Source organism: Bidens hawaiensis, unplaced genomic scaffold (genome assembly GCF_021521415.1).
Source record: "Bidens hawaiensis isolate Kalapana, Puna unplaced genomic scaffold, B.hawaiensis_p1.1 tig00049126_1, whole genome shotgun sequence".
Lineage (NCBI taxonomy): Eukaryota > Viridiplantae > Streptophyta > Magnoliopsida > Asterales > Asteraceae > Bidens > Bidens hawaiensis.
This window is the reverse complement of record NW_027498793.1, coordinates 56,189-69,191: the sequence shown is the minus strand read 5'-3', so window position 1 is coordinate 69,191 and position 13,003 is coordinate 56,189.

Below are 13,003 nucleotides of genomic sequence, written 5' to 3'. Positions count from 1 at the left end.
GGTGATCGTATCGATTGCATTGGGTGCACAGTCGACATGGGTATTGAGCGGGATGGTGACGGTTGCATTTGACACAAAGGGGATGAGGACCAATGTAGGCTCTTTTGTTTAGAGCATTAGGGTTATTAGGAGGTTGGTTATTAGGTTGGTTGACGGAGAAGTTTTGGTGATTGGTCTTACGTTTGTTGTTGTTGTTATTGTTGAAGCGAGTACTGTTGTTGTAAGCATGCTTGGTTTCAGATTTGGCATTGGTAGAGGAGTCGGTTTTAGTCTTGTTGGGAGTAGGCTTGGAATCCTTGCAAGCCAAGGTTCCATCTTGAACATGACTATCAGTAAGAGAAGCAGCTAGGTCCATCACCTCACCGATGTTTAAAGGGTCACGACTTACCACAACATAACGAAAAATGGTCGGTAAACCGTGATTATATTTTTGAATGCCGCAAGTCTCCGGGGTTACCAGGTGGGGTACGATTTGGCTAAGTTCACGAACGTGGTTAAAGCAGGTGGAGTTATCCCCACCAACTTGTTTGAGCTCCCAAAACTCGGCCTCAAGCCTTCGCAACTCATGATCAGGCAGAATTCCTTCTTCATCGCCTCTTTGAGGTCCTCCCAAGGCATGGCTACAACCACATCGGATCCTTGGTCAGCCTTCAGAGCATTCCAACGTGTGATAGCTCGGTACTCGAACATGCTCAAGGCGATCTTAGTCCGTTTGGCATCCAGACATTCGCAGTGAATGAACACATTCTCCATATTTTCAAACCATTGAAGCAGCTTGGTGGCATTTTCCTCACCACGAAAGGAAGTGGGTTTGGTACTCAAGAAGTTACGGAAATCATAGTTGTTTGGTGCAACCGAAGTGGTAGATCCATTGGAGTTGAGGCTTTGGTTTTGGGTGATAATTGTGGGCAAAGCAGCAGCAAACTCCTTCGTGATTCTAGCATACAAGCGGCGATCGTGAGAACCAGATGAGCGTTGGTGATGACAGTGATTTCTGAGCGAATACATTCTACAAGAAATAAAAGTAAATAATTATAAGATGAGGGGTCATATGAGTAAATATTTATGAGTTGGCGCAACTAATGAGGTTAACGTGAAATAACTAGATGAGGAGATGAGGTTAGTCTAAAAGTTAGAATTGTTGCTTGTTAAGTTAGCTACACAATAACCAACGAAATATATTTGTGGATGTTGGCCTCCCATGAGCTTTCCATGGAAATTTGAATGGCCCAACAAAACTAACAAACAAAAGCAATGGAGTTGGGCGGCCCATTAGCGTTACGTGGCATTTTAACTGTACCAACTAAATAACGATTTAAAATAAGTGAGTTGGACAGCCCATGAGCGTTACATGGCATTTTAACTGTCCCAACTAATTAAAGAATTATCAATACAATGAAGTTGGATGTCTCATAAGCGTTCCATGGCATTTTAACTATACCAACTTAAATAATGAACAAACGAAATAAAATTTGGGTAGTGGGAGCATCTCGTGAATCACGCATTGATTACTCCAACAAAAATTAGAAAACAAGTTGAGAAATGGATAGTTAGGATTCCCAACTAACCATTTAAAACCAACATAACACAATAATCGTAAAGGTTACTGAATTCAAGTCGCGAACCATCGTGAATTCGGTTTAAAAATATTATAAGGAATGCAACCACTAATGCGATCACGTTTGACGGCCTAGGGTGTCGGTCATATGACAGTTATGTCCCGCTTTGGCCTATAAGATCGAGTATTGTGGTCAGGTTATCCTCCAGGTAAGGAATAGCGTCTTACCTTGGGTTCTCGGAACCGTTTTTCCAAGCTCCGACTCACAGTTCTCTCCCCCTTCCATTTACTACAAGGACATGCCACACAAACTAGCCCTAAGGTGAGGGAGTAAAAACAACTTTAGGTAATTTCCCAAAATAAAAGCAATCTAATTTGATTTTTAAATTAAATAAAAATTTAAATTTTGAGGCATAGCCTCGGAGTAGTGTGTGTGCATGACAATAATATAATAATCAAGAATTATTATTAACTAAGAAAGCACTAAACAAATTAAATTGAACACATAAGGCAAGCAGATAAGAACGTATAGGGCTCCTAAGCATGTTACTATGGCATCTCTAACGACATATCCTAAACCTTTGGCTCTGATACCAATCTGTCACACCCCAACCTATGACGGAAATGCCGGGGCGTGAGCTGATTGCTCACAACTCTCAATGTACTATCATGCAATATTTAAAATGTAATATCTATTATTCCAATTCAAATAATCCACCACATTTCAAATAACCAAAGTGCATAATTCCATAAATAAAACAAGTAAATCAAATTCAAATTTAAATTCTTGTATCTTCTTCTCTAGCATGCAACCCTAAGTTACTTCAAACAATCTTGATAATCATATCATACGGTGATCTGCATATGCGTTAAAAATACAATAATTTGTCAACACTAGGTTGAGTAAGTAAACTCCAGATGAGTGTATATATAATAAGTATAGAAATTGTGCAAACTGTATTAAGTAAGATAAGCAAACTAACCAAATGAGCAAGTAAATAAGTTGTCGGTAAAACCATTGTCAATGTGTCGGACTTTGGCTACTACGACAGTCGTATCATCATATTATTCATATGATTTTGATGGACCTCTCCAAATGCGTATCAAATAGAACATGTAAGCATATAACACGTTAGGCATAAATTGATTTACACACATGATTAACAGTTGCAATTATGTATTAAATAATAATAAAATAATTAGAAAAGCATATGTCCCCAATACAGTAAAAATGAGTAAAAAGAGGGGAGTGTGATATTCACCTTATTGGTTGAGCAAACGGAAATAATAAGATAATAAGAATGAAGTCAGCAGATCAAGCGTTGACGATAAAGCCTAATAAAAGAATAAGCGCGGAAACAAACATAAGGAATTGACGGATAGAAATAGAGTTTGAGAGTTTGATGATCGATTATATATTACTTAGTCTTATTATTTTATAGATCTTTTAATATATTCAATATTATATCTTATTATGTAAAAATACTTGTTTAATATATATAAATATAAAAAGGTTAATCTAAATCATTTAAAAATACATCGTCATGATATTAATTAGTTAGTTAAATCATTTAAATAAATATATATAATACATATTCATAAAAAGTTAATGTAACCATTTAATTATATTTGATAAATTTTTATTTATATAAATCTTAAGTAATTAAACAAGTTTTTATTATATTTATATATATATACATATATATTTAGGAAAAGGATCAACAAAGAACTCCTCCTTAGAAAGAGAACTAGAAAACTAATAAAAAAATATTTTTAATTTAAATAAAAAACATATTTTTAAATATTTTTTTCTTTAATCCTTCTTATATGTTGTTATTCTTCACCGCAAAAAAATATTAGAAAAAAACTCGTTGTAATACATATACGCAACACGCCAACTTTTTATAATGCATATGTGCAATAGTGTGTATTTTGATATGTGAAATAGTGTTAAATAACATACATGCAGTTGTTTGAATTGTATATTTGTAATAGTGTTATATTAATAGTGTTATATTATATACAAAAATAAAAAATATCGATATAGTGCATATGCGCATTAGTGTTGTATTACGTATACGCATTAGTGTGCATTGTATACAATAAATAGTGTTGTATTGCATATATATATAATGTGAATTGTATAATGATATTATGTTGTATTATAAACAAAAAACACTATTGTATATATTAAATACACATTGTTGCATATATGCACTACATCGACAGTTTTTTTTCTTTTTTTTTAGGAACAATATCAACTTGTTAGAAGGAGTAAACAAAAAGAAATCAAAACATATTTTATTAAAAAAGTTAAAATAATTCTTTATTAGTTATTTAGTTCTTTCTTTAAGAGGAGATCTCTATAGATCTCACCCATGTATGTTTATACACATATATATACATACATATAGAGTTTTTAATAAAAATGTTGAAAAACACAAGCAACATTGTCAGTTTTTATAAAAATATAACTTATTTACTGATTATTATAATTAGTATTGATTAAAATGGATTAATATAATCAAAATTACCAAATATAACAAAAAAAGGTTATAACAACTCGGGTTTTCGTCTATTAAATAAGTAATCAATGCCTGACCCGTTTTCGTTTTCGGATAATTTTAATCAATAAAATATGTAAACTATTTCATTTTATTTTTTTCTTTTTCTTTATTATTAAACTTTGAGTTATATACATTTTACTCCTCTAAACATAAGTTTAAACCCACTTTGCATCCACACCCAAAGTTGAGGGACTAAATAGCATTTCTGCCTAATTATTATTATATTGTGAACCAGACCCAAACACGTATTTAGTTCTTAACCCCATACCCGTTTGTTTACTTGTACCCTAATCCTTGTACTATACACGAAATTGATTTTGTAGGATCGTTTACATATGTATTACGAATTATACCGAAAAACTAATTTTGAAAATACGATCTGTAGGAGACAAATTTACATATAAACAACCCGTTCATGTTCTTTATGGCAATACACCATTAGCGATTGATAATATTACAATTATTCTCGTCTACATATCCTGCTCACCAAGCAAACCTAACCTATGAAGCAATTGAAGTTTAATGGCCTGCTATTATCAGTTTGAGTACTAATTGGTCATTCGTATTACATCATTTAAGGTAATTCATGTATGAATCTGATTCGCTTTTGATCACCAATCATTAACCCTAACGTTAATTAACCCAATATTAAGCAGATTGAACGATTGAATAAGCTAGGGTTTTGTTTCGAATTTGGGTGTATCTATGTCTGCACATAATAATTTGCTTTAATTATTTAAACATCTATGTGTGCGTGTTCAAAGGTTAGGGTCGGCTGAGGGCGCGGGTTCGAAACCACCACCACCAAGCTTTTTATATTTTTTTTCTTTTAATTGTTTAATGACTTTTAATGGTTTATGAAAATTATTATAATTAGTATATAATATGAAATAAACAGTAATTTATTAAACCAACATCATTTAGTTACGTCTTTTGTCAAGAATCTTGTTAAAAGTTTTCGTTTACGTATTTATACATATACTAGTTTGATCCTCCCGTGTTACAGGAGTTTGTTTAAGTTTTTTTGATTAATATATATATATTAGTCTGTTATTATATTTTTTTGCGTTTGGGTATTTTCAATTAAGATGTGTAGGTTTTTCGGATTTAACGAACAAAAATGCACGAACACGAGCATGTTGATTTTTTTAAATGAACAAACATGAACACAAATATTTGTCTAATGAAAAAGGGTACGTTGATGTAGTTGACGATGCCGGGTAGTATCAGAAGTTAATCGGCGATGGATATGATGGACCAGCAATGGAGAACATGTAAAGAAGATAAATTAAATTAGGGTTCGAGGATAAAAGTATTTACCAATAAATAAGATCTTATAACCCATTTGAGAGCTATTAGGGTTTGGTAAGACCTATAACCCGTGGAAATTATTCTTTGATGATTAAGTGGTTATTTCACAAATAAATGAGATGTTATAACTCGTTTAAGAGTTATCTGGGTTTGGTGAGACTCATGACCCACGAAAATTATTGTTTAATTATGAAAGAGTTTCACAAATAAATGAGATGTTATAACCGATTTAAAGACTATATGGGTTTGGTAAGACCCATACCCGCGATTTTGGGTCAAATGCATGAGAAGTCTCTATTTAGAAATCAAGCAATCTGGTAGCTCTAGAGAATGGGGGGACAACCTGAGAGCTACACGTAGGATTTCATGGTAGGCAATTAAATAGATAGTTATATATATACATATATATATATATATATATATATATATACTAGTAGGTGAACCCGCGCGTTGCGGCGGAAACACAATGGGGATTTGGATGTTATGAGTTCGGTTTGTGGCGGATACACAACCGAAATTCGAGGGCATCAGTACGGTTTGAATTTTATTGCATTAGAACATTCGGTAATGTGTTCATTCATGTTCGTTTGTTGTTCATGAAGTTTTTTGTACATTTATTTATTTTATCTAAACATTTTGTATTCTTTAAGTTATTACACCTAACGTAGAATAGAAAATCATATTCTCACATTGATGAATACATCGACCTTAATCTAGTGGTAGAGCCCGCACGTTACGGCGGGGGCAATACGAGGATTTGGTCAGCTTTGATTTGAATAAGAAAAGAAACCATGATGATTAGAGTTTGATCTAATGAGTTAACACTTTGAATGTGGCATAACTTCTGCATATTAAATGAAAGTGACATGTTACTACTTCTTCATAATACATTAACAATTTGTTACCTATACTTGCTGCAAATTGTTGGATCAAATATCCTATGGCGATTTGCTTTAAATATGGTCCTTCATTGATGTATACATACAAACCCCTATAGTTTATTATACATACAACTATACAAGGATAAAAACTTAAGTATATAGGGTTTACAACAGGTGTATTATGTATAATCATTACAATTTTTTACACTAAAAAAATTATAATAGCAAATAGTTTCAACATATTCACATTCAAGAAGCTCAAGCAACACACAACAGGTTCAATTGCCATACCGTCAATACCACCACATGTAGCTTTTTCGATCACATGAGCAGTCACGAGTCAAAGTCAACAACTGGAATGTCAACAGTGGTTTCTTCACTTCCTTCTATATGTTTCAAAATATTATCATCACTATGCCCCAAATCATCATCACCTTCGTTTGGAACCGTCAATTTAGCAGGAGTTATTCGCGACGACCTCAGATTTGCGAATTTTGGGGAGTTTGGGTACCCGACTTCCCCAATATCTTCATCTATCTTTAACTTAATTGTTAAATGAGATTGAGCCACAATAATAGTTCAACAATATAAGCTTCTACCGGCCCTTTGTCCGCATTGTTAAATGTTTCATCCGGTTTATATCGTTCATCCTGTTTGGCATCCGACCTCCACACCCGGGATTACATCTTTCATAATCCTAGACCATAGTGACTTCTTCTTTAGAAGTTTAACTTGCTTGTTTTGGCCTTTCAGTGTTTGCATTAGAAACAACTTACGGCCTGCAAAATGTCAGTAGGCTTAGTTGAGTTTAATAAATTATTTCATAAACAATCAGACAAATATATGAAGCATATGGCTGAAGTATGTTGCATAGGGATGTAAACGAGCTAAGCCGCCCGTTATATCTCGAATCGAGTTTCACATAACGAGCTTGACTACATATACAATATATAATAACTTTTATTTAATATAATAAATATATGTTACATGAAAGATATTATTACATTAATAATTACAATAAAACTAACTAAATAATATAGGCATAAATAATTATACATGTATATGAATAAAATAATTAAAAAATTGTTCACAATATTTCTTTTTTTGGTTAGTTTTCAAACTTGATTAATCATTTTCAGTTTCAAGTATCAGCAAGTTAATTACCAAGGGAACTTTAGCCGTTTTATCAAAAGCTTAAATATACATCAAACCAAACATTGCAAACTTTGGAACCACCCGGTGATGTAATTTCCAATAGATATTTAGATAACTGAATTATGGTTTTAACCTTTTGGAATAGGAGTGGAATTAAGCACTCCTTGGTTCTTCTCTTGCTCATCTTGCTCCAATTTGTCCAATATGCATAACTCTCGGTACAGATCTTGTACCCCAAAACATGACTCGTTAGCTCTAAACCATGTACAATAAGAAGTCTGTTATTTACCATTTTGTTAGACTCCCTCTCATATTTCATAAAACACGTCTCTTTTACTTATCATAAATGTTCTTTTTGGTCATTTTATCTACCAAAATACCTTAATCAAATAATAATTTGACAAACACGCAAACATCTAATTATCGAATTATTACAAAATTTTGTTTTATTATATTAAGCTTCCAAATAAGCAAACTATATATAAATCGGGATGCTTACATCTGTATGTTGAACCAGGTTTAGCAATTGACCCATTGTTATTTCTGGATCCGCCTTCAATTGCTTAGGAGGGGTAAGTCCCCGGTCCTTTCCGGAAATCAATAAAATAAAAAAACCGAGTCAAAATTATGTGAGTGACAGCCATAGGTTGGCTATTGGTACCAAAGTGCATATAAAAGTTTTAGCACTACCACACATCCTCGTAACCTATGTTACTACCACTAATTCATATGTTGCTAAACATGATTCTTTTCACAAAGCAAATTCAATAGTTAAGTCATCTTTTGGGAAGCTCGTTTCGGCTCGTCAAGTCTTAACGAGTTTTGGTTGGTTTAAGGTACTACGCAAGCTTGAGCCAACCTTAAATTCAATTAAGATTTTTCTCAAAATATATAAAAACTTCATTATTTAACTAAAAAATAAAATACGAGCCTAGCTTGATCCAAGCTCGAGCCTTAAAAAGTTAAAATACAACTCATGAGACGAGATTGAGCTTTAGGAAAAGATCTTGAAACGATCCGATCACGAGTTGTCATAGGTCATAGAGAACCGAGCTCGACACCAATTTTGAGGAATGTTTTGAAGCATGAAATGGTGTGCATAATATACCAGAACTCATGCATACTTTGATTTATCAAAGTAAATTGTACGTTGAGTCAAAATCAAGCAGAGAAACATAACTAAACATTCATCCTAAGTAGTAGCTGATAAATATTTAACTATATATGAAGATTTATACAATCATATAGCAGCCATTAGTGTTCAGAATCATTGTTTGTAGAGTGAGACTACCAACAGTTATGTCAGTTACCATTAGGAAATCAAAAGAGATGACAGTTTTTGAACCATTAACTTGTAAACGGGGCAACTTGGGTTGTATATAACTTCAAACGGATCAAAAACTAAGATTATTAATGTACCAACATACTTTGACTCGTTACACAAACTTGTATTAAAATAATACAAGGTTGTATTTTCAACTTCAGCTGTTGGTTGGTGCCGCCAGTACCTTAACCACCCTAATCCATTTGTTGGTTATTAATTAAAAAAATGGGATTGGGGAAAAGGGGGTCATTTTATAAGTTTGGGACAGAATGGGCTGGACAAGGTCAGGTTGACCTAGGGCTGTAAATAATCATACCTGAAGGGAAATAGTTGAGAACTGGACTGTTCAGAGTAAGAAATAATCAAAATCAGTAATGAATAATCAAGAATCATGCAAATTGACCATACACAGGAAGAGTACAACATGCATGTGCAGAGAGTCTTACGTTCCTGTTTTAATATAGCATAGAAAGTAACAATTAGAACACAATAAAAATGTTATCATTAAATGAGACTGGCTAGGAGAAAGACAAACCTGGAGATGCAGATGATAATGAACAAGGTATGTCAATTGCTAGAATATGATGTCCACTGGAGATGAATAACAGTGGTTATAAGGTCGATTTGTAACCCTAGATATGATTGAATGTTGTCATTGAGCAATGTCTTCAATGGGCTGGTAACTGATGGTCGACTCCTCAAGTGATTGCACCTCCAAAATTGATTGCAATCGAAGTGTGATTGCAATTGAATGGTGCCATTGAGTCATTTTGAAAATCATTATTTTATTAAAACCCGATATCATTATAGGTGTTTTCTCAGTGTTTTCTCATCTTTGAACATCTTTATAAAATTGCTTAATCTTGTTTTATATGTATATATTATATATATGTAATTTTCTTTAAACAAAAATTATAATAAACATATTAAATGTATTAACTATATATATATATTAATAGATTTTTGTTAAATATTTCAAAATATATATTATATGATAATAATATATTTAAAACGCTTATATTAAATTATTTAATATAATACAAGTTATATTTATTTATATAATTGCATTATATTTATTTAAACGTTTATTTATTTAGATATTTATGTAAATGTATTACATTGCATATTAGTGGTATTTCATAAATAATAAAGCTAATAATATTATAGATATATGATAAACAATAATATTAATCCTTGCAATAATAATCATCGTAGAAATCAATTGTTCACTCAATAAGATTACAATCCTAAACTTAACTAAAATCACATCGAAATCTTAATTTATTAAATCATGTTATATCTTTTAAAAATTAATCTTATTATCATTAATAATTATGAACCCTTATCAACGCATCCCGAGAAGCTCGTTCTCAATTAACATATTTTCTCTCCCATTTCATCTTCACTTGTTCTAACTTATTAGGTGAGTATCTCACTCCCCTCTTTTAACTCATTTTTAATGTTTTGAAGATATATGTGTTATACTTATTTTAGTATTATTTAATACTCAACTTGCAACAGTTACTCATGTGTGTATACCAATTTATGCCTAACGTGTTATGTGCTTACTTGCTTATTTGGTTGTACCGTCGTAGTAGCCATCATCCAGTTCATCTGGCATCGTGCTTACCGACAACTTATTTACTTGCTTATTTTGTTGTATCGCCGTAGTAGCCATCGTCCAGTTCATCTAGCATCGTGCTCACCGACAACTTATTTAGCCATCGTCCAGTGGATCTGGCATCATGTTTACCGATAACTTATTTACTTGCTTATTGGTTAAATTGTTTATCTCACTTAACACAGTTTGCACTTTTCTATACTTATTATGTATTCACTTATCTGGTGTTTTACTCACTCAGCCCGGTGTTTTACTTATTATATAACCTTGGTTTGATTAATTATAAACAGACAGAAGCAGAACCCTAATTCGTTTAGCACCCTACACTTAACGATCGGATTAATCCATGATTGTTAACCAGATTCATCTTAGAGTTGATGTTAATTGACCAGAGGCGATTAAAATATACTACTTAATTACCTCGTACAATGTTATATGATCGGTTAATTGGACGAACAGTGGCCGGCTACACTTGATGATGAACGGACTAGCAAACAGTGATTATAATCCAATTGAGTTGAGGGTTTATGACGGCTAGGTTTAAGAAATGGTGGTTGTAAGTTTAATTTGATTATTATGATCGTTTAATAGTATAACGAATTGATAATATTGTCGACCGAGTTAAATTGGTATAAATAACCAAAGTGATTGAGTTAGCTTAATCAGGATGTCGGTTAGGCCGAAACAAGTAAGTATAATACACGTATTGATTCAATTTCTATAATAGCGATGAGAATTGAGGTCCAAGACTTCGTTTTGCATAAAAGGGTTTGAAATACGGGTATAGGTTTTGAGTTCGGATCTGGGTTAACAGATTATATGGGTTATAAATGTGAATTTTGCACTTTAGTCCCTATAGTTTGAAGGTGGAAACATAATAAGGTAATAGTTTAAGTTTGGATTAAAATTGCCATAATGTGAAAGTTATAATTGCATATTATATTAATAATTAAACAATAATATAATAATAGTTAATTTACTCGATAAATGCGGTATTTTATTTATAGGATAGCCCGAACATATAAATGGGTCGGGTAACTGTTACAAAAAGAAATATGGAAAACCCGAATTGTTATGGCTACTACTTCCAGCTGAGCACGCTTAACAGTGGAGCTCTCTTCTCGTCCACTACCATTAAGCCCAAAACGCGTTGGTGATTTAAGAGGCAGGACATCTACTTATGAATTAAGTATCTCTCTTGTCTAGGACCGTTGTGAGATTTTCCTAGGATGTTACAACCCCCCCCCCCCTGGACTCATCGTCCTCGATGAGGTTTGCCCCACCATCCCATCCAGGATGTGGGATTTGCCTAAGGTGTACCTCACGACACCCCCGGGGACTCACCGTCTCCGATGAGGTTTGTCCCACCATCTTGAACGGCACAAGAGTGTCTCTGATACCACTTGTAATATTCGGCCTCTGGCAGCACCAATATTGTCTGCTATGCCCACGAAGAGCTCACAAATTTGTTTTTGGTTGCCCAGGATGTCACCCATTCTACTACTACTTCCAGCTGAGCACGCTTAACTGTAGAGCTCTCTTCTCGTCCACTACCATTAAGCCCAAAACACGTTGGTTATTTAAGAGGCATGACCTTTACTTATGAACCAAGGATCTCTCTTGTCCATGGCCGATGTGGAATTAGCCTAGGATGTTACAGTTCACGTCTCAATATCTACTCACAGCCGACATGCAACATGATCCGGATATACCAACGCACTCGTTTTTGCCTCACGAACATTTCTCCGGTCTCGGATCGTCCATACGACACCTCAAAACCTACATGCAACCCATTTTAAAGAACTATTTTCATTCTAAAATGTGACCAGTAAATTAAGCAACCTATAACTCACCATCCAGATTTCTGATCATCATTTCCTTTGGTGGAATCAGATATCTATGTGTTAAGAAAGTTCACCAAATATTTCAGCTCGATCCGACGGCCGGATCTTTGGAAATCTGCATGTATTTATAGATGTGTTTTAAAATCCAAACCTGGAAAATATTGCAAAAATGACATCAAAGCCATACATAAACAACTTCAAATCTTAACCATACCGATTCAAAATGGTTATATATGGGTTAGGAACCCTTGGTAAATAAATAAAGATGTTCGGATGGTCAAATCTCACGTACGAGGCCGTTCTTTGAGAACATGCCAACCGAAAAAAATATGTCTAGATTTTAAAAGATGTTTTTAATGAACGCAAGCTTAAATTTAGGACAATCAGAGCTTCGCGTTCGACACGTCGAAAAATGGTTACCTAGTGAAAATGGGCCTCGACCACCTTCGGCCGCCACCAGACCACCGCTCACCGCCTCGTTAGACCACCGCCGACCGCCGCCACTTTGCCGGAGACCTCTCAAGCTGCTGCCTACTCTCTCTCTCTAACTTCTCTCTAAAGAAGTTTCATATGAGAGAATTAACGAGGAAAAAGACTATATGTATTCGGGTTTTATCCTCGTGGTTTTCGTTCGCGTATCGCCCTCTCACTCAGACAAACCCGCTACTTCGAGTGTCGTTATATATTTCGTTCCCAACTTAACTTATTATTTCCGATAATAAGTTATTGTAGATCGTTACAC